We start from the raw sequence: 23,052 nt of genomic DNA, 5'->3' as shown, positions 1-23,052 counted from the left end.
GTCACACCTGAGCTCATACACCACGATGTTGGAGGACAGTCCAGTCTACACAGTAGACAGTAGACAGTAGACATTAGTATCCCATGTGAAGTTCCAGACAAGTATAAATTGACAAATCACATTGCAGGTGAGAATGAATGGTACATTGAGTCAGCAGCACACCTTCGTGACACAGGGGAGGAAGATGATACCCTGCCACACATGCGCAGTGGTAAGACTTATCATCAGATGCCCCTGAGAATTGATTATTAAGATAATTTGAGAGATTATCTTCTCTTCCCTTCGGCTTTTCCCCTCAATTGCCTCCATCTAACCCTGTCTTTCGCATCCTCTTCTCTCACATCAACTATCTTCATGTCCTCTTTCACTAATAACTTGAGAGATTATAAACCATTTATTTACTGATTTCAAAGGCATGGCTAAAATATTACCCCCCCCGTCTCAAGGAGCGGATCAATAGATTGAACACATGTTAGCCATAACCTCAGGCCAAAATTTAGCAGTAGGAGATGTGTTGCAGTTGTTAGATACTGCACTCACCCCTATGAAAGTTTCAGCTGTCAGAACCACAGCGGGTCTGAGTGGTGTACCGCAGTCAATGTTTACATCAGACAGCATATCATTGATGGGCTTCTCGGGGAAACCACAAGAGAGACCATTCGGTCCATTTGCCAGAGCCTTGTTTAACGTGCTGAGAAACGAGTTTCCAATACCCAATGGGAACACCTCTACCTCATTCCCATGGGATGGTAAGGAGGAACAACTGCCTGGCCAAATGGTCAGCAGCAACAGGAGTTCATCCCACCAGCAATGAGGTAACTGAGACACTGTTTAGAACAGCTCTCTTGAATGGTTTGCCACCTCCACTGAAGAACAAATTAACTGGTTCCACCATCACCTTGTGCATCATCTAACACATTATCAGAAAACAGAAGCCAACCACAACACAGACATCCAACACATGCAGACACAATTACTTAAATTACAATTAGCTGAGGCTAGGGCCAAGGTAAATGACAAGAAGGTCAAGAAAAACTCTAACCACGCTGGCAGTGTTTTGTGGCAGGGTCGTGGTGGCTGGTCTTGGGCTAAAGGAGGACGAGGAAGAGGTGAAAGCTATGGCGGCAGCAGATTATACTCAGCTAATCAGCCTGGATGTTTCATATGTTGTGATCTTAATCATTGGAGTCGCAGTTGCAAACAGGCCCGACTAAGCCCACAAGAGTACGCTCCACAACCACCTCGAGACAGAGGATTTCCATCTGCTCCAGGACGTGGCACAGGGGGCATTTATCCATGGGCACCAACCAACCAGTGGGCAAGGGGACCGAATGGACACAGCAGTATGGTCAATATTACACTGGGGAAACAGTAACAGGGGAGGATGATGACCCCTACTGGACAGATTAGGGATCCTTGGGCAGGCCCGGAAGCAACAGAACAGCTGAACCAATGCTTCCTATGACTGTGTGTGTTAAGACTGTCAGCGGCCTGATAGACATTAGAGCCACATACTCCACTTTCGATACACCTGTACCGCAGTCAATGTTAACATCTGACAGCATATTATTGATGGGCTTCTCGGGTAAACCACAGGTTCTGCCTTTTACCAAACCGTTGCCCATTGTGTTTGCGGGACATAATTTAAGACCCAGTTGGTACTCAAATTTTTTGCAGTGAAGCTGGACAGAATGGACAATGGCTGATGCGACCAGTTCCAACCTCACCCACTGCTGACATCTACTGGGCGCCCGCCGTCTGTAGCCGTGAACTGCAAGTAAAAATGCGCCAAGAAAATCTACTCTTTACCAATACCTCCATTTATCATGGAGTGGTCACGGGTCCGGACAGAACCATCATGCGGTCCAGATCTGGACCGCGGTCCGCCATTTGGTTTTCCCTGCTCTATGGAGAGAGAGAAAGAGCGAGAGAGAAGAGGAAAAAAAAGGCTCACCAGATTTTTTTCCCTAGTCGCACCGGTGCTCCCAAATATATTCAATATTCACACTGATAAAAATTTGGGTGCATATGCGACCAAAATGGTCACAATTTCAAGCCCTGGTTCCATGTATGCCATGTGGAAGCCCTGGATTCAGTCCCTGGATTCAGACATGCACCCTACCTGCCTCCTATCGATCCTCTACATTGCACACTGTTTTATGATAGTGACCACGATGGAACATACAAAGATAAGCTCAGCTCACACATAGACGATAGCTGGTAGTTACATTCCGATGAACATTTACATCTCAACTGAAGGCGTTGTGGCAAATTGCAAATTGCAATTAATCGGATCATCAATTAACCAGTGGCGGGGCGTCAGGGCCAGCAAAGCCTTCTCTGCTGGCTTCCAACATACTCAGTAAAACACACTTATTCATAAATATTTTTAAAATTTTAATTTTATAAATTTTGTATTTTTAAATAAAAGTTTTTTTCCATTTCCAAAGTTGGACAAAACTTTTTATCAAATCATATTTCAGCTACCTAACGTTGTACGGTTCCATGAAATCTGCCAGACCCTTCAGAATCAAAAGTGATGCTTCTGCCTGCTATAAGTGAATGGACACAGCCTGTTCAGTTTACAGCGCTTGGACCAATCAGCTCTCAGACTACAACCTTTCACACTTCATGCGGGTCCTTTTTAGAAGCCTTCTATGATGCTGACACCTGCTGGTACAAATGAGTCATTGCAGGGCAGTGGTGGACAGCGTTGCTCCTCGGACACACAACTCCAATGGTTTGTGGAGTAAACCTAACTTGCTACCTCAAACTTTGCTGCTAGGTTAGGTTTCATTTGTCATTCTGCGACACATCGAACCTGAACCAGGACATTCGCCACTACCCACGATGGCTGAAGGAGGAGAAGAGGTAGATCTGGTCATGTATGAGAACATCACGACGAGTAGAATCAGGACGCTGTACTTTCTGCAGATGGATTTAAAGCAATAGTTTAAATAAAATGTTGTGAGGTCTTCAACTCCCACCACTCAGAGAGCTCCTCCCAGACTCCGCATCGGGCTGGGGACATTGAGTCAAAGTGGACCATATTCTCCACCTCCACTGTTGAAGTGACCGCTCAAAGTTGTAGCCACAAGTTCTCCAGTAACTGTTGCAGCGGCAACCCCCAAACCTGGTGTTGGACACCGGAAGTAAGGGATTCCATCAAGCTGAAGGACTCTTATCGATTGTTGTTGAATCATTGCACTCCTGTGGCAGCTGACAGGTATAGGCAGGCAAGAGCACTGCAGCCCCACTGGTCATGGAGGCAAAAACTTGGGTCTGGGAGGAGTTTGGGGAGGCAGTGGGACACGAGTAGGAGGGTGGATGGATTAGTTAGAGGATCTCCATAATCCCACTACCATGCCTTCCATGGACGAAGCAGAGGCAGACAACTCAGAGTTGGACTTGTACATCACCCCAAGCTGAAGTCATCGAGGTGGCTGCCAAGCTCCTCAGTGACAATACACTGGGGGTAGATGAGATCTGCCCTGAGTACCAGAAGTCTCTAGATGTGTCTTGGCTGAAGCATCTCTGTCATGCCACATGGCAGTTGGGGACAGTGCTTTTGGATTGACAGACTGGGGCAGTGGTCCTGCTTTTTAAAGAAGGGGGACTGGAGGATGTGCTCCAACTGTAGGGGGATCACACTCCTCAGCCTCCCAGGGATTGTCTATTACAGGGTTACTGGAGAGGAGGATCATACCTATAATCGAACCTTGTATTTCTTTACTGAGAGCTATACAGTCCCTGTATGACAGAAGTCAGAGTTTGGTTTGCATTCCCAGCAGTAAGTCAGACCTGTTACAGGTGCAATGTTGGACTCCGGCAGTGCTGTGCTCCACTGATTCTGTTCATTATGGACAAAATTTCTAGTCGAAGGCAGTTTCTGGAGGGAGTTCAGTATGGGGACCAAAGGATTTCATCTCTGCTTAATGCAGATGATGTTGTCTTCTTGGCTCATCAAACTTGGACCTTCAGCATGTAGTGTGGTGGTTTGAAGCTGAGTGTGACTCGAGTGAGATGAGGATCAGCATCTCCAAATCTAAGGCCATGGTTCCCGATCGAAAAAAGGTGGTCTGCGCTCTCTGGGTTGGCGGAGAGTCTTTGCCTCAATTGGAGGAGTTCACATATCTTGGTCTTGTTCACAAGTGAGGGGGCAGATGGAGAATGGGATTTACAGTTGGAGCAGCGGCCGTAGTGATGCAGTCGTTGTATAGGTCTGTTGTGGTGAAGAAAGAGCTGAGATGAAGCTCTGTATTTATGGGTCAGTCTATGATCCCACTCTCATGGCCCAAAGTTTAAGGTCATGTCCGAAAGGACAACATCCTGGATGCAAGTAGCTGAAATGAGTTTCCTCTGTAGAGGGGCTGGGCGCACCCTTAGAGATAGGGTGAGGAGCTCAGTCACCAGGGAGGAGCTCGGAGTAGAGCCGCTGGTCCTCGCCTCGAGCGGAGCCTGCTGTTGCTCCTGTGACCCGGACCCGGATAAGCAGATGAAGATGGATAAATGGATGAAAAGAGTTTTGTTAATGTGAAAATATATTACTATTAATGCAGTCATCTGTCTTGTGTTTCCACAGGTGTTTTTTCTCCATCCACCCAGAGAAGGGCACGAGAGAAGACAAAAACATCTCGCCTTCATGTGAACCCCGGAGTCCTCACCTTGATTCAAGAACTTTCAGATCATGAGTGGTTTGATGTCTGACTATGGACAGCCACCAGTAAGACTGGCATATACTCCATTCACACATTTATTTAAGCTGTTGAGCAAAATTTATATTTAACGAGCAGGAATTTATTATTTTATTTTTTTGTCTATTGGGTATGTTATTACTTTTATTTTGTTTTTCCACTGTTTTTATTTTTGTTTTGGTTTTTAAATAAATTACTAATGATTAATGCTAATGAATGAATTTATAATGATCTGCAGTGAGAGCAGGGAACAGGTGGAGGAGAAGCTAGAGAGGTGGAGGTTTGTCCTGGAAAGGAGAGGAATGAAGGTTAGCCGCAGTAAGACAGAGTACATGTGTGTGAATGAGAGGGACCCAAGTGGAAGAGTGAGGTTACAGGGAGAAGAGATCAAGAAGGTGGAGGATTTGAAGTACTTAGGGTCAACAGTCCAGAGCAATGGAGAGTGTGGAAAAGAGGTGAAGAAGCGTGTCCAGGCAGGATGGAACGGGTGGAGGAACGTGTCAGGTGTGATGTGTGATAGAAGAGTTTCAGCTAAAATGAAAGGAAAGGTGTACAAAACTGTGGTGAGACCAGCGATGTTGTTTGGTCTAGAGACAGTGTCCCTGAGGAAAAGACAGGAGACAGAGCTGGAGGTAGCAGAGATGAAGATGCTGAGGTTCTCTCTGGGAGTGACCAGGATGGATAGGATCAGGAATGAGTACATCAGAGGGACAGCACCAGCTGCTAGCTGCTGTTAGCGACCTGAGCAGGTAGTGGTCCAATGAGTCCGGTCGCTTTTGCTTGTGTCTTCTCTGGAGGATTCTGTTGGGTTTTTCTGTCTATTAAAGGGCTTTGAAATGTCTCTTGACGTGATTAAGAGCTATATAAATAAAAGTTGATTGAGTCTGACTCAGGAGGTGGAGCTAAAGGAGAAGAGGAGGAGTATGTAGAGTGGAGGATGAAGACGAGTGTCTGTAGTGGGACGATGAGCTAATGAAGCAACAGCCAGGACTAAGGCATCAGGGGTCGGGGGTTCAAAGCTGTTTTTATGCCACTAGAGGGCGCCACCACATTCTAGACCTCACCTTCACTGGAGGGAGGCTAAGGCTAGCTGTTCATGCTAGCTACAAGAAGTATCTCAACAGCTGTCTGTGACATAAGGACATCCGTCTCTCATCCATCCATCCGTTCACCCACTTTGACAGACAGCTTGTGATCCAACAGGCTCTTAGCCATTAATGAAACACACACACACACACTCCCACACACACACACACACACACACCCATGACACTTGGATGAAGGTGATGAAGGGAGGACACATCAGTACAAAATAATGGCTATGAGCAGCTTTAATAAAGAAAACTGAAGATCCAGCCTTCAGGAGTAAAACCTTACAGTTTGACAGTAAATGTCAGAGTGATTGTCAGGCTAACAGGAAGTGCTAACAGCTGTCAGTGATAAACGCGTCACACCCACAATGAAACTTGACAATGTTTATTAGCTATATTTGAAGAAAATTAATTTGTTAAATATTATATTGACTTATTTTTGATATTTTAGAATTATACCTCCTACATGAAACACACCAGAAAGACCAACAATAGATGTCAAGGTAATGTTTAGCATGAGCACAATGGCTTGTGGGACTTTTTTTCTTCATTTATATTTCATAAGTTCATTTATTGATGGCCTGCCAGGACCTCGTCTTCGTCCAGCAGCCTCAGAAGCATCTCCCTCAGCTCGAACGGCACCATCTCCTCCTCATCGTTGTTGAAGGAGTCTGGGCTCTCCTGCTCCTCAAAGATGTTCCACAGCGGAGTCCTGGAGTTCTGCTGGACACACACACACACACACACACACACACACACACACACACACACACACACACACACACACACACACACACACACACACACACATCAGACTTCATCCAGTGATGCAGGTTTGCAAAAATCAGACTCCAAATGTCTCCAAACGATGGTTTCCACTGATCAGTGCTTCCACTCAGCCAGCAGAGGGCGCTGCTGTGGAGATGCTGCTGTTCTTGGCAGACCTTCAACAGAACCAGTGGACTGGTGGCCCCTTACCATGTTCCTGTCATTGGATCCAGGCTGTCGGCGCGGGGGCTGGGCCTCCTCCAGTCGTCCACCAGGAAAGGCGTGTTTATAGAAGCAGATGGCGCCAAAGGGACATGTGCCACGCCCCTCATCAAAGTACCGACACGGCTTGTTCCTGAAGGAGACCGAGAAGACTGTCAGGGATTCAGACACATCAGACAACACCGCCCACTCCACAGCCCAGATGTTCTCCTACAGATCTACTGTCATAGCCCCACCCACTAGTGTAGCCCCACCCCTTACCCGTTTCTAGCCCGGCCCACTTACCGCATGCCGTCCTTGTATTTCTGGATGAGCTTCTGCTTGTCGTCCTCATCTTCCACCCAGAACTCACTCGGGATGACAAAGTTGGATGTTATTCCACACTTGGGGCAGCAACTGGAAATAAGTAGAAAAATGGTTTTACCATCTGAAACAGGGAACGTTCAGGAAGAAGCTCCTCTGAAGGAGATTAAAAACAGTCTCAGGAGATGTTTGGTGAGAAAAGGTGAATTAAAAAATGTTTCTGGTTGGTTTACAGACGATTAATCAATGTGATGGAAAACTTATCGCTACAACCTCATTCAAAGTACCTCTGAAACATATTTAGGTAACATTTTTGATGCTTTCATGAAGAAGAAAGATGAATAAATATTTGTTATCCAAAGCTGTTAAAGTCGATCCACTGGACGTTAAGAAAGTTCTTGAAGACGTTTCATCTCTCATCCAAGAGTCTTGTTCAGTTCTGAAGGTGGCTGGTGTTGTCCAGCTTATTTACCCTGTGGGGTGTGGTCAGGGCTATGCACATTCAGACGACCGTCGTTGAAACCCGTCTGGCCCCTCAACAATTGTTGGGTGTGTCAAAGGGGGGTCGTTGAAATACAAGTTTCACCTTTGTATACTAATGACCCTCATTAGTATACAAAGGTGAAACACAAATTTCAACGACCCCCCCCCCCACTACCCATCACACACTGACGACTCACTTGGTGATATCGCACATGGCCCTCCTCCACGTCCTGATGCACTTCAGGCAGTAGCAGTGGCTGCAGTTGACCAGGATGCCGAAGCGCCGCTCACTGGGGTTGGCCTTCTCCAACACCACTTCAATGCACATACGACACATCATGTACTCGCTGCGCTGGATGGCGAACGAGAGCTCCATGTCCTTCTCGTGGGCCTCCATGCACGCCTGTGGACAGGTGCAGGAAGTGTGTGTATGTTACCACCATGTCAAAGGAGTGTGTGTGACAGCTCGTGTAGTGTGTGAGCAGGTCCTTACCTTGGTGTGCTCTGAGCGCTGACTGATGTCGGTGGGGTGGAGCACCTGGAGCTCACACATGTTACAAACGTCGCCATGGAGATAGGCACAGTTGATTCCATAGCGGCACTTTCCAATAGCGGCATAGAAGCAAAGCTGCTTCCTCAGCTCCTTGTTCTCAGGATCAGCTGCAGACGACCCACAACATCAAAACATCAAAATACTGTTACCATGGTACCCACACGCCTACAACCTGATCGGACTACAGTTTCCTTCAACTGTTTGTAATCTCAGATGACACAAGTTCACTGCTGTCCACTTGCTTGTCAATGGGTGAACAAAACAACAGTTTTACCAAATACCAAAATGAACAACAGCCCAACCCCCACCTTAGAAAATATCCGCAGCCCTAAGTCTCCTCACAAGGGGACGTAGGTGGGATCTAGTGCTTCTCCCCAACACACCACGCAGATCACTCACCCCGTCCACAGTACGGCTGTCCTGAAACAAAATCGGCCGCGTTGAACCAGTCTTGAACCCATGAGCTGGGTGTTGACCCACTGGGATCCAGTTCTGATGGGTCGAGCAGGGAAGTGGGGGGAGGCATCAGTGTCTGGGGGGTCGGCCGCTCCTCGCTTTTGGGTAGTTTGTAGTGTTCAAACCTGAGGACACACAAGTTACCATGTTAAAACAAGAAGGTTTGGAGATAGAAACCCATTAGTCCCCCACACATATCAACAGAAAGTTCGGTGATAGAAACCCACCGTATTCCCCCCACCCCTCACATATAAACAAAAGGTAGAGGGATGGAAACCCATTGCCCTCCCTACATACAAACAGAACAGGGAAAAAACATCAACCGTTTTACCAAAAGAGCCTAAAAGAGCTACATAGATCTGAAACTGCTGCTCCACACCACTGGTGTGAGGGTCAGTATGAACACAAAGCATTTTGGGATTTTTAATTAATGGTGAGAACATTTTAGAAACCTTTCCCCGCTTCACCTTAAATTCTGTGCCCAGTGCTCCTCGTCTTTGTTCTCATATCATTTAGTTATAAGAAGTCAGGACCAAACATATCCATGAGCACAGGAGACAGTGCTTGGATGAGAAAGATTACTCTAAAAATCTTCCAGCAATAACACAACAATAGAGTCAGTACTAACAGTGTGAAGATGCTACTGCTAACTGCTAACCCATCTGTTCCAAAAGACACTTCAATGAATGAGCAGGACGCTAAGACTCATAGGAAACACACTCTGATCTGTTGAGCCTAAGCAGTCTGGATTGGACTTCATCCTCCAACATAAAGATGACCATGACTCCAAACTAAAGCACTGAGTCAGAGTAAAGTGTGTGGAGTCCTCCAGGTAAAGGCAGGTCAAGAAGAGCAAAGCATAATGAGAAGAACTTACTTCAGGCTGGTTGAAGACATGTCTGCAGGTCTCAGTCATCCATGTCAGGACTCCAGTTGTGACTCACTGCGACTGAGTCCAGACACTTATAGTCCTGCTGGGGCAGAAAGTCGCCCCCACAAACCCCCAACACAATGAGGGTCGTTAGAAGTCCTTCCCACTCAGGTGGGCCGTTGTCCCACCCACCAGTTTTTCACCAGAGGAGCTAACATCCTGGACAATGTTGACACAACACAAAAAGATGCCTATAAAGCCCCTGCTCTCCCCCACCTTGGGGCATCAGACCACACCACTGTTATGCTAACGCCGGCATACAGACCGCTCGTCAGAGTCGTCAGACCTGTGAAAAGGCAGATACGGGTGTGGCCTGATGGGTCGTCAGAGGCACTCCAAAACTGCTTCTCCACCACAGACTGGAGCGTATCCAAAGATGCAGCCACCCACAACAACACCACAGACCTCCAGGAGTACACGGAGACCGTCACTGCATACATGAGGAAATGCATGGATGATGTCACGGTCACCAGAACCTTCTCAGAGCTGGGGACGAGGTGGGCATGAGGACAGCGAGAGCCAACCTGTCACGAGGCACGAGTGTCCAAGAGACAGTACTCCAGGAGGATCGCCACCCACTTCAGCGACAGCAGACACACCAGGAACATGTGGCGGGAGATTCAGTTCATTATGGACTACAAGCCAACTTTCTCAGTTCTGCGACAGCTCCACCACTCTGCTGAATCAGCTGAATGTCTTCTTTGCGTGATTTGTGGCAAACAAAAACATCCCGGCACTGAAGACTCCACCCCTTCCTGGCGACCAGGCGTTGACGCTTTCTCAGGACAGCGTGATGCAAGTCCTCAGAAGGACCAACGCACAGAAAACCCAGGTCCTGACAACATTCCTGGTCGTGTCCTGAAGAGACTGCTGATGAGCTCACAGGTGTCTTCACAGACATCTTCAACATCTCCCTGAGCCAGGCTGTTGTCCCCACCTGCCTCAAAGCCACCACCATCATCCCAGTCCCGAAGAAGTCGCCCCCATCGGGCTTCAACAACTACCACCCAGTTGCCCTCACTCCCATCATTATGAAACGTTTCGAGCGGCTAGTCATGCACCACAACAAGTCTGCCCTCCCTTCAACCCTGGACCCTTTTCAGTTTGCTTACTGGTCCAACCGCTCTACCGATGACGCCATCTGCACTGCCCTAAAGTCAATCCTCACCCCCCTGGTTTTGCCTGATTTGGAATGTTATGATGCATCAAAAATGTCAAGTGCACTTTAGTAGTTTATTTAATTTATTCTGCAGATTGTAAATATTGGGTTCCACTGTGTGTGTGTGTGTGTGTATATATATATATATATATATATATAAATGTCCCTCTCACCCTTGTGGGGTGGTATCTGTGTGTCATCCTCAAGCTCGGGTCCTCTACCAGAGGCCTGGGAGTCTGAGGGTTCTGCGCAGTATCTTAGCTGTTCCTAGGACTGCGCTCTTCTGGACTGAGGCTTCAGATGTTGTTCCAGGAATCTGCTGGAGCCACTCTTCCAGTTTGGGGGTCACTGCCCCAAGTGCTCCTACTACCACGGGGACTACATTAACCTTAACCTTCCACATCTGTTCCAGCTGTTCTTTCAAACCTTTGATATTTCTCAATCTTTTCGTGTTCCTTCTTCCTGATGTTGGCATCAGCTGGAATCGCCACATCAATCACCACTGCTCTCTTCTGCTCTTTGTCCATCACCACAATGTCAGGTTTGTTAGCCAGTAGCTGTTTGTCGGTCTGGAAGCTGAAGTCCCACAGGATCTTAGCCACCTTCGGTGGTATGTCCCATTGGGATTTGGGTACTTCTAGTCCATACCGGGTACAGATGTTCCTGTACACTATCACAGCTATTTGGTTGTGCCTTTCCATGTATGCTGAGCTGGCGAGCATCTTACACCCTGCTACCACATGCTGGACTGACTCTGGGGCTTCTTTACATAGCCTGCACCTTGGGTCAGATCTACTGTGGTAGATATTGGCCTCTATTGCCCTTGTACTTAGGGCCTGTTCTTGTGCTGCCATGATCAGTGCCTCTGTGCTGTCTGTCAGTCCAGCTTTATTCAGCCATTGGTAGGTCTTCTTGATATCAGCCACTTCCTCTATCTGACGGTGGTACATGCCGTGTAGGGGCTTGTCCCTCCATGTTGTCTCCTCCTCCTCCTCCTCCTCCTCCTCAGGTTTCTGCTGTCTAAGGCATTCACTGAGCAGTTCATCTGTTGGGGCCATCTTCCTGATGTACTCTTAGATTTTTGATGTCTCATCCTGGACAGTGGCCCTGATGCTCACTAGTCCTCGGCCTCCCTCTTTCCGCTTAGTGTACAGCCTCAGGATGCTGGACTTGGGGTGAAACCCTCCATGCATGGTGAGGAGCTCTCTAGTCTTGATATCTGTGGCTTCTATCTCCTCCTTTGGCCAGCTTATGATCCCAGCGGGGTATCTGATGACCGGCAGTGCATACATGTTGATGGCTCGGACCTTGTTCTTGCCATTCAGCTGACTTCTCAGGACTTGCCTTACTCTCTGGAGGTATTTGGCTGTGGATGACTTCCTTGCGGCCTCCTCATGGTTGCCATTAGCCTGTGGGATTCCAAGGTATTTGTAGCTGTCCTTGATGTCTTCTATCCTGCCCCCTGGTAGGTTGACCCCTTCAGTTCTGATCATCTTGCCTCTTCTTGATACCATCCGGCCACATTTGTCTAATCCGAATGACATCCCTATGTCGTCGCTGTAGATCCTGGTGGTGTGGATCAGTGAGTCAATTTCTCGCTCATTCCTGGCATACAGCTTGATGTCATCCATGTAGAGGAGATGGCTGATTGTTGTCCCGCTTCGGAATTGGTATCCGTAGCCACTCTTTGTGATGATGCGACTGAGGGGGTTCAGGCCTATGCAGAACAGCAGTGGTGATAGTGCATCCCCTTGGTATATGCCACACTTGATGTTAACTTGGGCAATCGGCTTGGAGTTAGTCTCCAGGGTTGTCTTCCACTTCCCCATTGAGTTCTTGATGAAGGCTCTTAGTGTCCTGTTGATCTTATACAGTTCCAGACATTCCAGTATCCACGTGTGTGGCATTGAGTCGTAGGCTTTCTGGTAGTCAATCCAGGCGGTGCACAAGTTGGTCTGCCTATTCTTACAGTCTCTGTGTACTGCTCTGTCCACCAGTAGCTGGTGCTTGGCTCCCCTGGTGTTATTACCAACTCCTTTCTGTGCCCCACTCATATATTGATCCATGTGCCTACTCATCTTAGCTGCCATGATGCCTGACAGGACCTCCCATGTTGTACTGAGACAGGTTATTGGCCGGTAGTTGGATGGGGTAGATTCCTTCTGTGGGTCTTTCATGATCAGGACTGTCCTGCCTTCAGTCAGCCATTCTGGGTGCGTCCCATCCCTTAGCAGCTGGTTCATCTGTGCTGCTAGACGCTCATGGAGTGCTGTCAGCTTCTTTAGCCAGTATGTACGGATCATATCCGGGCCCGGTGCTGACCAACTCTTCATCTTTGACACTCTTTCTTGGACGTCTGCCATTGAGATGGTTACTGATTCTTGTTCTGGGAGGCAGCTGTGGTCAGTCCTCAGGTCCACTAGCCACTAGGCATCGGTGTTGTGTGATGCTTCTCTTTCCCATATGCCCTTCTAGTATTTCTCCACCTCAACTCTTGGTGGGTCTGGCCGGATGCTATTTCCCTGCCACTGAGAGTACATCTTTTCTGGTTGAGTGGAGAAGGTCTTGTTTATTCTCCTGCCCTCAATCTCCTTGGTGTATCTCTTCAGTCGGGTAGCCAGAGCCATTAGTCTCTGTTTGGCAGTTCCGAGTGCTTCAGGTATGGAGAGCTTGCTGTATTTCCTGGGTACCCCTTTATTCACCATGTTCCCCTTCTGTAGCTCGGCTAGTTGGCTGACTTCTCTCCGTGTCGCATTTATCTTGGCCTCTAACCATCTCTTCCATGGAAGGTATTGTTTGTTATGCCCTATGTTGATCTTATATCCCAGCATCTCAAGAATTACTGTTGCTGTACTGTGGATCAGCTTGTTGGTCTCAGTTATGTTCCCTGTGGGGATGGTTCTTGTTGCAGCATTCACATCTTCTAGCAGATCTTCTGAAGGTACTTGACAACTTAGCTTCAGTATTTGTCGGAGGCTCCACGTTTCCATTTGGGTCACGATCTTCCTTCTCAGGTCAGCAGCTCTTGTATTGAGGCTGTGTGTCTCTTGGGGCTTGGTACCCAATCTCGGATTGTGGGGGGGGGTGATATCCCCCCGCTGACCCAGCGTCCTGGCACACCCTTGCCGTAGCATTGTTGTAGTATTTCATCGATCTCTAGTTGTGACAGCAGTTTTGGTTACGGATGTTGGAACACTGGGCTAACAGCTGTTTCTTTGTTAGCCTTGATTGTGGGTTTCGAAGCATCCATTGGTCCCACATCCGCCCCATATATCCCCTCTCCCTGGGATTACTCGTGTAGTAGCATTCCAACAACTCCGTATTCTCCGCCCTTGTCCATGTGTGTCTTGTTCCAGTAATCTATTTCTCATCAGATTGCCCTGGTTCCCTAGCAACTGACATGGACCTTGTTGACCTGGGTGACGTCCGAGCCGGTATGACTCTGTCTTTATTGCGTTCACTCATGATTGAGGTAGGCTGGTATAGCATTAAGGGTCTTGCCTAAGGACCCTCACTGGATAGTGTCCGCCATGTCTGGAGTTCGAAACCACGCCCTCCTGCATTCCAGACCACGCCCTCCTGCATTTGTGTAAGCTGACTGGATAGTGTTTGTCCCGAACGGGATTCGAACCCACAACCTCCTGCATTCAGTTGACTTAACCACTGTACTATCCAACTGCTTGGATATATATGCACGTATGTATATATCACGTGCGTATATACATACTCTAACATAGTTATTACTAACTATGCTAGAGTGTACCAACAATTTCCCTACAGGGATCATTAAAGTATATACATTTATATGTACAAACACAAGAGTCACGAGCACACACGAGTTACGTCTTTACTCCACAAACAAGAACAAGATCTGATCTCACTTGATGTTGTATCCTTCCGCCAAATTATGGCGGTGCCCCGAAGCATGACCCGAATCTTGGATTTTGCTCATACTGTCTGTCCAACAAAAATATGGACAGCGCCACGGCTCATGTCTCAAGGTAATGCTGCATATCTATAACCATCAGGAAGCCCTGCCACTCACAGATTTTAAAACAGCCGGAGGATATCAGGACAAAACCAGAGCACATTCTCATCATAAAATATGATAGTGTTTCATTAACATAGAACTTTCAACTGTGGTGTTATCTCCAGTCACAGATATGTGTAGTTCACAAGGTAAAACAGGTCTTCTGGACTTAGCAGGAGTGACAATTCAGTGTGGCTTTAAACCTGCTATGCTAAGATAAATAATTAGTGTATTTGTACGACAGGCTGTGTGGATAGCATGAGATACTCCCAACATAAAAAGAACAACATGATGGACATGTGTTGTCCATTTAAACTTTCAGTTTGGAGAACAGGCAGGTAATCAATAGTGCTCATAGATCATATGCCTGAAGATATTCCCGCAGATTATATAATATCTACAAGACAGTACAGGCAGTGATTGGACCAGGAAAGGACCATTTAAAACTTTAGAGCCAATTGAAACAATAGTTGTTTTTTTCCCAACTTACTCACACATAAAGTCATTCAAATCCATGCAAAAATTCACAGGACAAAATAATGTAATATATTAAGAAAAAGTGTGCACCAGGACATTGAAAGTAAAGTTAATAATACCAGTCTTGACTGAATACCAAACAAAATAAAAGGTTTCTGATGTTCAATTGTAGCATCTTTGCTAACATGTGACATTGACAGATGCTGACTGTTTGTTATTCACATCTGTTTCTCTGATGAGGGATGCACTTCAGAGCCGGATGTTGATCTCACTGCGCACACCATCACCACCAGAAACACTGTTGTTACCATCAGCATCAGACAGGAAGCCACTTCCTGGGGCAGCTGTGGTGACGTTGTGTTCCAGTGTTGTGATTCGCTGCTTCAGTCGAAGTTGGGAAGCACTGAACTCACTCTGCAGTCGGGCCAAACATGTCTGAAAGGAAGGTGCTCATTGGTTGTCTGTGTAATGACGGAAGCAAGCAGCGGTGGCGGTACCAGTACTGACCTGGAGCCGGTCCAGACTGGTTTCCAGCCTCTCAACCTTCTCCTCCAGGTCCTCTCCTGCAGACACGTTTACTTCCTCCAGAAGCCCCTCTTTCCGCAGAATGTCCCGCCCCCTCTGCTCAAGCTGTGCCCTGGCATGGGGGAACTCCTGAAGCGCTTCCATGAGGTCTTGTTTCGAAAGGCAGAACAGGTCCGAGTATCCCAGACTCCGGATGTTCACAGTACGTCTATTCCCCATCTTACTGCCGCTGATGTTCAGGATGCTGATTTCTCCAAAGCAGCTTCCTGAGGTGAGGACCGCGAACTGGGTGACCCCATCGTCCCCCACCACTGCCAGCTGGCCATCTTTTATTATGTACATCTCCTTACCCACATCTCCCTTGGGGAAAAATAAAACAGAGAAAATTGATCCATACTTTTAAACAGCATTATTGCACATTAGGTGAAGCACAAAGGTAGCAGGAAACTGGTGAGACCAGCGATGTTGTTTGGTCTAGAGACAGTGTCACTGAAGAAAAGACAGGAGACAGAGCTGGAGGTAGCAGAGATGAAGATAATGAGGTTCTCTCTGGGAGTGACCAGGAAGGATAGGATCAGGAATGAGTACATCAGAGGGACAGCACATGTTAGAGGTTTTGGAGATAAAGTCAGAGAGGCCAGACTGAGATGGTTTGGACATGTCCAGAGGAGAGATAGTGAATATATTGGTAGAAGGATGCTGAGTTTTGAACTGCCAGTCAGGAGGCCTAGAGGGAGACCAAAGAGGAGGTTTATGCATGTAGTGAAAATGGACATGAAGGTAGTTGGTGTGAGAGAAGAGGATGCAGAAGACAGGGTTAGATGGAGGCAACTGATTTGCTGTGGTGACCCCTGAGGGGAAAAGAAGAAGAGATGAAGCACGAGCTTGAAAAACAGAAATATGAAAATAAAAACTGCCTTTGATATAGAGATATAGAATATTGAATTATGATAAATATATTGAATAAAAATATAATACATAGATTGATAGATATATGAACCTGATTAAAATAAGGTTTTTGCTTTTTTCTTTGGGTTCTGGAACAGTCATGGGATGAATATAAATCTGATTAACCTGAAGGCCTGAGGCCACTGAGTACTTTATAAACTAATAAAAGGATCTTAAAATTGATTGTGAAGCAGTGCAGTGCAGAGACTCCCAGGCTGGAGTAATCTCTGCTTGTTATCTGGTCTTGGACAAGATCCTGCTTCTGGTTTCCGAAGCCGGTATTTCTCAGTTTCTCAATAAGCAGTGATGGTGTAAATGGCATAAACATACAGAACAACTGAGATTCGGAGTTGGACTCTTTGATCAAGGAGGGAAACACCTCTGAGGAGGCACAGATGATAACTGTCTGTCTGGAGGTCTAACATAGACGGCCTGATTAATTTAATTTCAATAACGCTCCAGTAATCCCATGTTTTCCACCACCTCACTACCAATAGTGGATTCCTCCACTGAAATACAGCCTACCGCTGACAGAAATGTGTTAGCCCTGCGACGCTCTCATGGTGTCACCATTAATTTATAATTGTGTTAGAAGGACACAGTTTGACACCTTAGGTAATGTTTTAATGTAAGAACTCCTCTGAGGGCTTTAGTCTGTGGGTTTTACTGGTCATCCACTAATCAGATGTAGAATGATGAGGATTCCACATACAACCACTGTGTGGGACATTTGAAATCTGTTCCAAGTGTTTTTTTTATTGTTCTGTATTTATTACTCAAAGTTAATAAAAACAGATGTCATTTGAGAGGTGAAGAAAAATAGCAAAGCAAACCCTGAACAAGACAACAAATTCTAATTTTGCTTGTAAAAGACCTCTGCTCTTTTTCATTGATATTTTTGAACTTCTTGAACATCTTCTTGTTCAATCCTCTGTATATTACATTATGTATATGTGGTAACATGACTGTGTTGGCCTTCTACATACAGTGGTACCTCTACTTACGAATGTCTCTACTTACGAAATTTTCTACTTACGAAATTTCTCAGTAGGAAAATATTGCCTCTAATTACGAAAGAAATTTCGACTTACATAAGGTAAAAATACAGTATGGGCTGATACTCCCAGCTCCCACAGGTTCCTGAAAGCAACATTCTCATAGCTGCTCTGCCATTGGCTATTACCTAGTATCTTCCTGGCATCCCATTGGCTAAGAGAGACCTCTGTGTGGAGCTAGATCGGTGTTTATGCAGGGTCCTCGTCATTCGGCTCTCGACCCGTGAGGTGTTCTGATAGTTTTGCTCAAATATATTATCTTTTTGAGTATTCACTATGGACCCCAAAAAAGTGGCGGAGAAAAGAGGAAAAGAAAAGACGAAGAAGAGAGTTTTTTTGTCCGTAAAAACAAAGCAAGAGATAACAGAAAAGTACGAATTTGAATGTTATGATGCATCAAAAATGTCAAGTGCACTTTAGTAGTTTATTTAATTTATTCTGCAGATTGTAAATATTGGGTTCCACTGTGTGTGTGTGTGTGTGTGTGTGTGTGTGTGTGTGTGTGTGTGTGTGTGTGTGTGTGTGTGTATATATATATATAAACATGGCACCGCCTTGGAATATGAGCGAGTCTTCAGGGAAGAAAAATCCATAGATGGACAGATGTGGTCATTCAGTGGGTCTGCAGATGACGTCATTTGATGGGTACATGACGTCGCTGCACCTCGAGTTGAACCTATCATAACACCGTCCCTCAGTGCGGGGACTTTTTTAGTCAATTTACATTAAAAGCTGCCGTGACCCGGATTCGAACCGGGGTTGCTGCGGCCACAACGCAGAGTACTAACCTCTATACGATCACGGCCGATGAAAAAACAAAAACTGGAAAACAGTTAAAAAATCAAGGAGTGAGAAAAATACACACCACCAAGTAACACCGCAGCAACCACTTTGTTGTGGTTTCTGCAGCCACAACACAGAGTACTAACCACTATACAACCACGGCTGACGAATAAAGAAGATAGAAACCCACGTGGATCTGGACCCATCAGACCACATGACCACTGCTCCAGAGTCCAGTCTACACGTTCCAGAACAAACTGAAGACCCCCCTTTTTAGTTCAGCCTCCTTCATGAGTGTTTTTCTTCTGAATAATCAGCTGTAAATTCACTTTGCTATCCTTGTTTTTTAGCATGGAAATGCTTTACTCTCACAATATTACTCTCACAATGTTTTCTGTTTTTGTGGATGTAGTGGAATAATGAAGTTTCTACAGTCAGAGGTTAGAATAACCTCTTGTTCTGCTGTGTCCCAATGCAGGTGTAGAGCTCCCCCTACTGGTCAAATTATGTTACAGCACGTGACCTGAGCGGAGACACGATGGGGTCAGGTCAGCACCAGTGACGTCAGCAGCAGTAAATATGGCTCTGTAAACAAACATCAAATAAACACAGGGGTGTGTATGTTCACGTGATCTCTCCAGCTACCGGTTCAGACTCCACACACGCTGGTCCTGAACTAATCCTCCTCCGGTTCCTAAACCAATGTGGACCGATGTCCTGCCGCCCCCATTTCATTCCAGTTATAGTCCCCTATTTTTTTTCAGTCCCTGGTGAAATCAATCAATCAATCAATCAATCAATCAATCAATCAATCAATCAATCAATCAATCAATCAATCAATCAACTTTTATTTATATAGCGTCTAATCACATCTGAAGACATTTCAAAACGCTTAACAGATAGAAAGTCAACAATGTCCTCCAGAGCAGCATAAACGACGGTGGCAGGGAAAAACTCCCTCATTGAGGAAGAAACTCCGGGCAGGACCCAGACTCTGGAGGGGGGTCATCTGCCTTGACCTGTTGGTTGGGAAAGAGAAATACACTGAGGATAGAGATAGGTCAAGGAAATGAGAGAGAGAGAGAGAGAGAGAGAGAGAGAGAGAGAGAGAGAGAGAGAAGAGAGAAAGAGAGAGAGAGAGAGAGAGCAAGAGAGAATGTCCATAGTGCGCTATCGCTGAATTGTGGGCGGGATATCCAGGCCTTTTGATATCCTGTCTTCCATCCGCGTTCCCTCGCGTTCTATCCGTGCCCTAGAAACAGCTTGTGGGGTTTAGTGCCTTGCTCAAGATCACTCCCGCACCTCTCAGGAGACGATACTTCTCCAGCTACCAGTTCATCTTGCTTTAGTGATTGGACCACGCTGGACTTGAACTGGCCACTTTTCGGTTACCAAGTCGAGTGTGGACTAAGCGACTGCCACCTCAGAATGAAAAGAACTTGAGGTCCAACGCGTCTCGACTTGAGTTTTGCACACTTTTGAGTTGCATCACAAACCAGAGAACCCAACTGCGGTTGAAGAAACAAGTAAACCTATTTACTCCACACACGCTGGTCCTGAACCGATCCTCCTCCGGTTCCTAAACCAATGTGGACCTATGTCCTGCCGCCCTGATTTCATTCCAGTTATAGTCCCCTATTTTTTTTCAGTTCCTGGTGAAATGTAAAAAAATGGAAGTACATTTCTCAATTTCTATTAATATTAAAAAGTAGAATTTGAATCCAGACAAACAGCTAGAGTGGAAAGAAAAGCTTAGATGTGTTCCTAGTTGGACGTTTTCCTGGGGGGGACAACAAGCGGGAGTCAACAAATACTCGTTATTAGCCTTAGCTTTTTACGTTCCTGCAATGTGTGGAAGTCGTTAGTTTCTGTTATTTAGTTCCATGAACAAAGTTGTCATTTGACTCTTTGAAGGATTTTGTCAAAAGACGACTAAAGGATGGAGGTGAGGATATTTTCGAGTCTTTTAAGAAAGTTGTCATCAATCCTAAGAAGAGATAAAACGTGTACACGGACTGCTGGATCTCTGCCTTAGACCCGACTTGAAGCTACACATGATGGGTATACAAAACGATCTTTTATTGAATAAAACAACATTTGACAATTCATCCATATTGAACAAACTAACTCATTTCCTCGCATGTGTGCGTTTGTGTTGTCAGAGTAGCATCATACTCCTTTAGTTGTTCCTCCAGATCGCCCCCAGCGTCACGGCGCTGAGCTTCATGACATTCTGTAGAACTACTTTTAATGTCAACCAACTTTAACGTGATTCCTTTAAAAGGTCTCAAACCTGCAAGTAAACATAGTAAGTAGTTAGAAACATTTTCTCCAGGAGGTTTTAGGATGACAGACGAACAATAACCAAGACTCATACACATAAAAACACAATTAAAGCAGAAATAAAGGAACGTTCAAATCCTTTAGGTTGATGTGGACCCAACCAGCAGGTGGCGCCAAAACACCGGAGAAAAACAAATGTTTCAGTTCTGTGGTTCACAGAAACGTTTGTATTAGTTAGAAACATGAAATCGGGGAAAAAAATTAAGAACTCAACATTGACTTTCATGTTTTACTTTTATTTATCATGTCAATAATAATGGGATCAACCTCTGAGCTGTCAATACACTTTGTTGCCTTAGGGATGGAATGTTGCCAACCCTCTGCAGTTCGCCTACAGGGCCAACAGATCTGTAGATGATGCTGTAAACATGGCGCTACACTTTGTCCTCCAGCACCCGGACTCCCCAGCATCCTACGCCAGGATTCTGTTTGTGGACTTCAGCTCTGCTTTCAATACAATCGTCCCAGCTCTGCTCCATGACAAGCTCTTCCAGCTGAATGTGCCTGACTCAATGTGCAGGTTTTCAGCTTCCACCATTTCGTCTTCTGCTCTGTCTTTGTCCTCTTCATCTTCCTCACCACCAGAGTCCTCCTGCACACCACCATCCTATGCTTTTTGGCTACACTCTCACCTACCACTACTTTTCAGTCACTGATCTCCTTCAGGTTACATCGTCTACACAAGATGTAGTCTACCTGTGTGCTCCTACCTCCACTCTTATAGGGGTGGCAGTGGCTCAGCGGTAGAGCAGATGCCTTGAAGACAGATCGCCCGGCCATCAGTGGATCGATTCCCACTCATGCCAAGACGCCCCTTGGAGTGTGAGCCAGCAGTGGGAGGTGTCAGCTCATCTCCCAGCCACTGCTGATGCGCCCCTGAGCAAGGCCCGTCACCCTGTGTCCCCCCACTGCCTCCTGCGTGATGCGTTACAAATTGCATGCCTACAGGCCCGTGTTGTGTCCAAAATACTATGTGTGTATGACTAACCAAAAACACGTAACCACATACAAAGAAAGTGTGAAGAGTGTAAAGATCATTTCCCCACGTGTGGACAATAAAGTGGGTTTAATCTTAATCTTATAGGGCTCCTTATGTTTCTGCATCTTCTGGAAGAAAGTATTCACTATAGCTGTTTCCATCCTTTATGCAAAGTCAACTACTACCTGTCCTTCTGCGTTCCTCGCCTGGATACCAAATCTGCCCATCACCTCCTTATCACCTGTGTCCTGCAACAAAATGTCCATTGAAGTCTGCATTAATGACAACTCTCTCACTTCTAGGTATGCTTTGCATCACTTCATCACGGTGCAACTACAATTTCTCGTTCTCCTCCAACTCACATCCTACCTGTGGGGCATACCCACAACAACATTGAACATCACACCTTTGATTTCTAGCTTCAGACTCATCACTCTATCTGACACTCTTTTTACCTCCAGGAGGAGCTCGGAGTAGAGCCGCTGCTCCTCCGCCTCGAGCGGAGCCAGCTGAGGTGGCTCGGGCATCTGTTCCGGATGCCTCCTGGATGCCTCCCAGGAGAGGTGTTCCAGGTATGCCCTACTGGGAGGAGACCTTGAGGAAGACCTAGGACACGCTGCAGGGTCTATGTGTCTTGGCTGGCCTGGGAATGCCTCGGGCTCCCCCCAGAGGAGCTGGAGGAGGTGTCTGGGGAGAGAGAAGTATGGGCATCCCCGCTGTTGCCCCCGCGACCCGGTCCTGGATAAAGGGTAAATGATGTATGGATGGATGGATGGATGGATGGATGAAATTCATGCGCCGCTCTTTCTGAAAAAAAGCATCAGAAACATTTTGAGTTTAGATATGTAATCCTCCATTTTTATTGTAAGGCAAGGCGAGCGGAAAACGAATGGCTGCACTGGACTCGCTCATAGATTGTAGTTTAATGTCACTTCTTCTACAGCCGTGGAGGAAGACTCCTCGGCCGAATCCCTGGGATCACCAGCGCCCCCTGAGGCTGGGGAGCTATGTGGAGTCGGGTAAAAAAAGAGGCGCAACACAACAAAATGGATGCAATAAAACCACAAGGTCCGTTGAAACTGACTGGAAACGTAGATGCAAATTGATGGTCTTCCAAACAGCATTTCCAGCTGTATATTGCGGCGGTAGGAGTGGATCAACGAGCACAGGAAAGAAAAATAAACATGTTGCTCATTGTCGCCGGCCCAGAAGCAATAGGAGTCTTCAACACGTTTGTGTTTGCTCAACCTGA

General features: G+C 46.4%; 1 non-coding gene and 1 pseudogene across 1 annotated transcript; both read right to left on the bottom strand.

Moving 5' to 3' along the window:
- Positions 1 to 6,355: 6,355 nt before the first annotated feature.
- LOC137589718 (probable E3 ubiquitin-protein ligase makorin-1) lies at positions 6,356 to 16,034 on the bottom strand (annotated as a pseudogene).
- Positions 16,035 to 18,428: 2,394 nt separating this feature from the next.
- Positions 18,429 to 18,500, bottom strand: trnah-gug (transfer RNA histidin (anticodon GUG)). The gene has a single exon. It is a non-coding gene; the product is annotated as a tRNA-His (tRNA).
- Between the last annotated feature and the right edge of the window lie 4,552 nt (positions 18,501 to 23,052).

This window comes from Antennarius striatus, chromosome 22, assembly GCF_040054535.1.
Source record: "Antennarius striatus isolate MH-2024 chromosome 22, ASM4005453v1, whole genome shotgun sequence".
NCBI lineage: Eukaryota > Metazoa > Chordata > Actinopteri > Lophiiformes > Antennariidae > Antennarius > Antennarius striatus.
The sequence above is the reverse complement of the archived record's forward strand: the minus strand, read 5'-3'. Positions and strand labels throughout refer to the sequence as shown.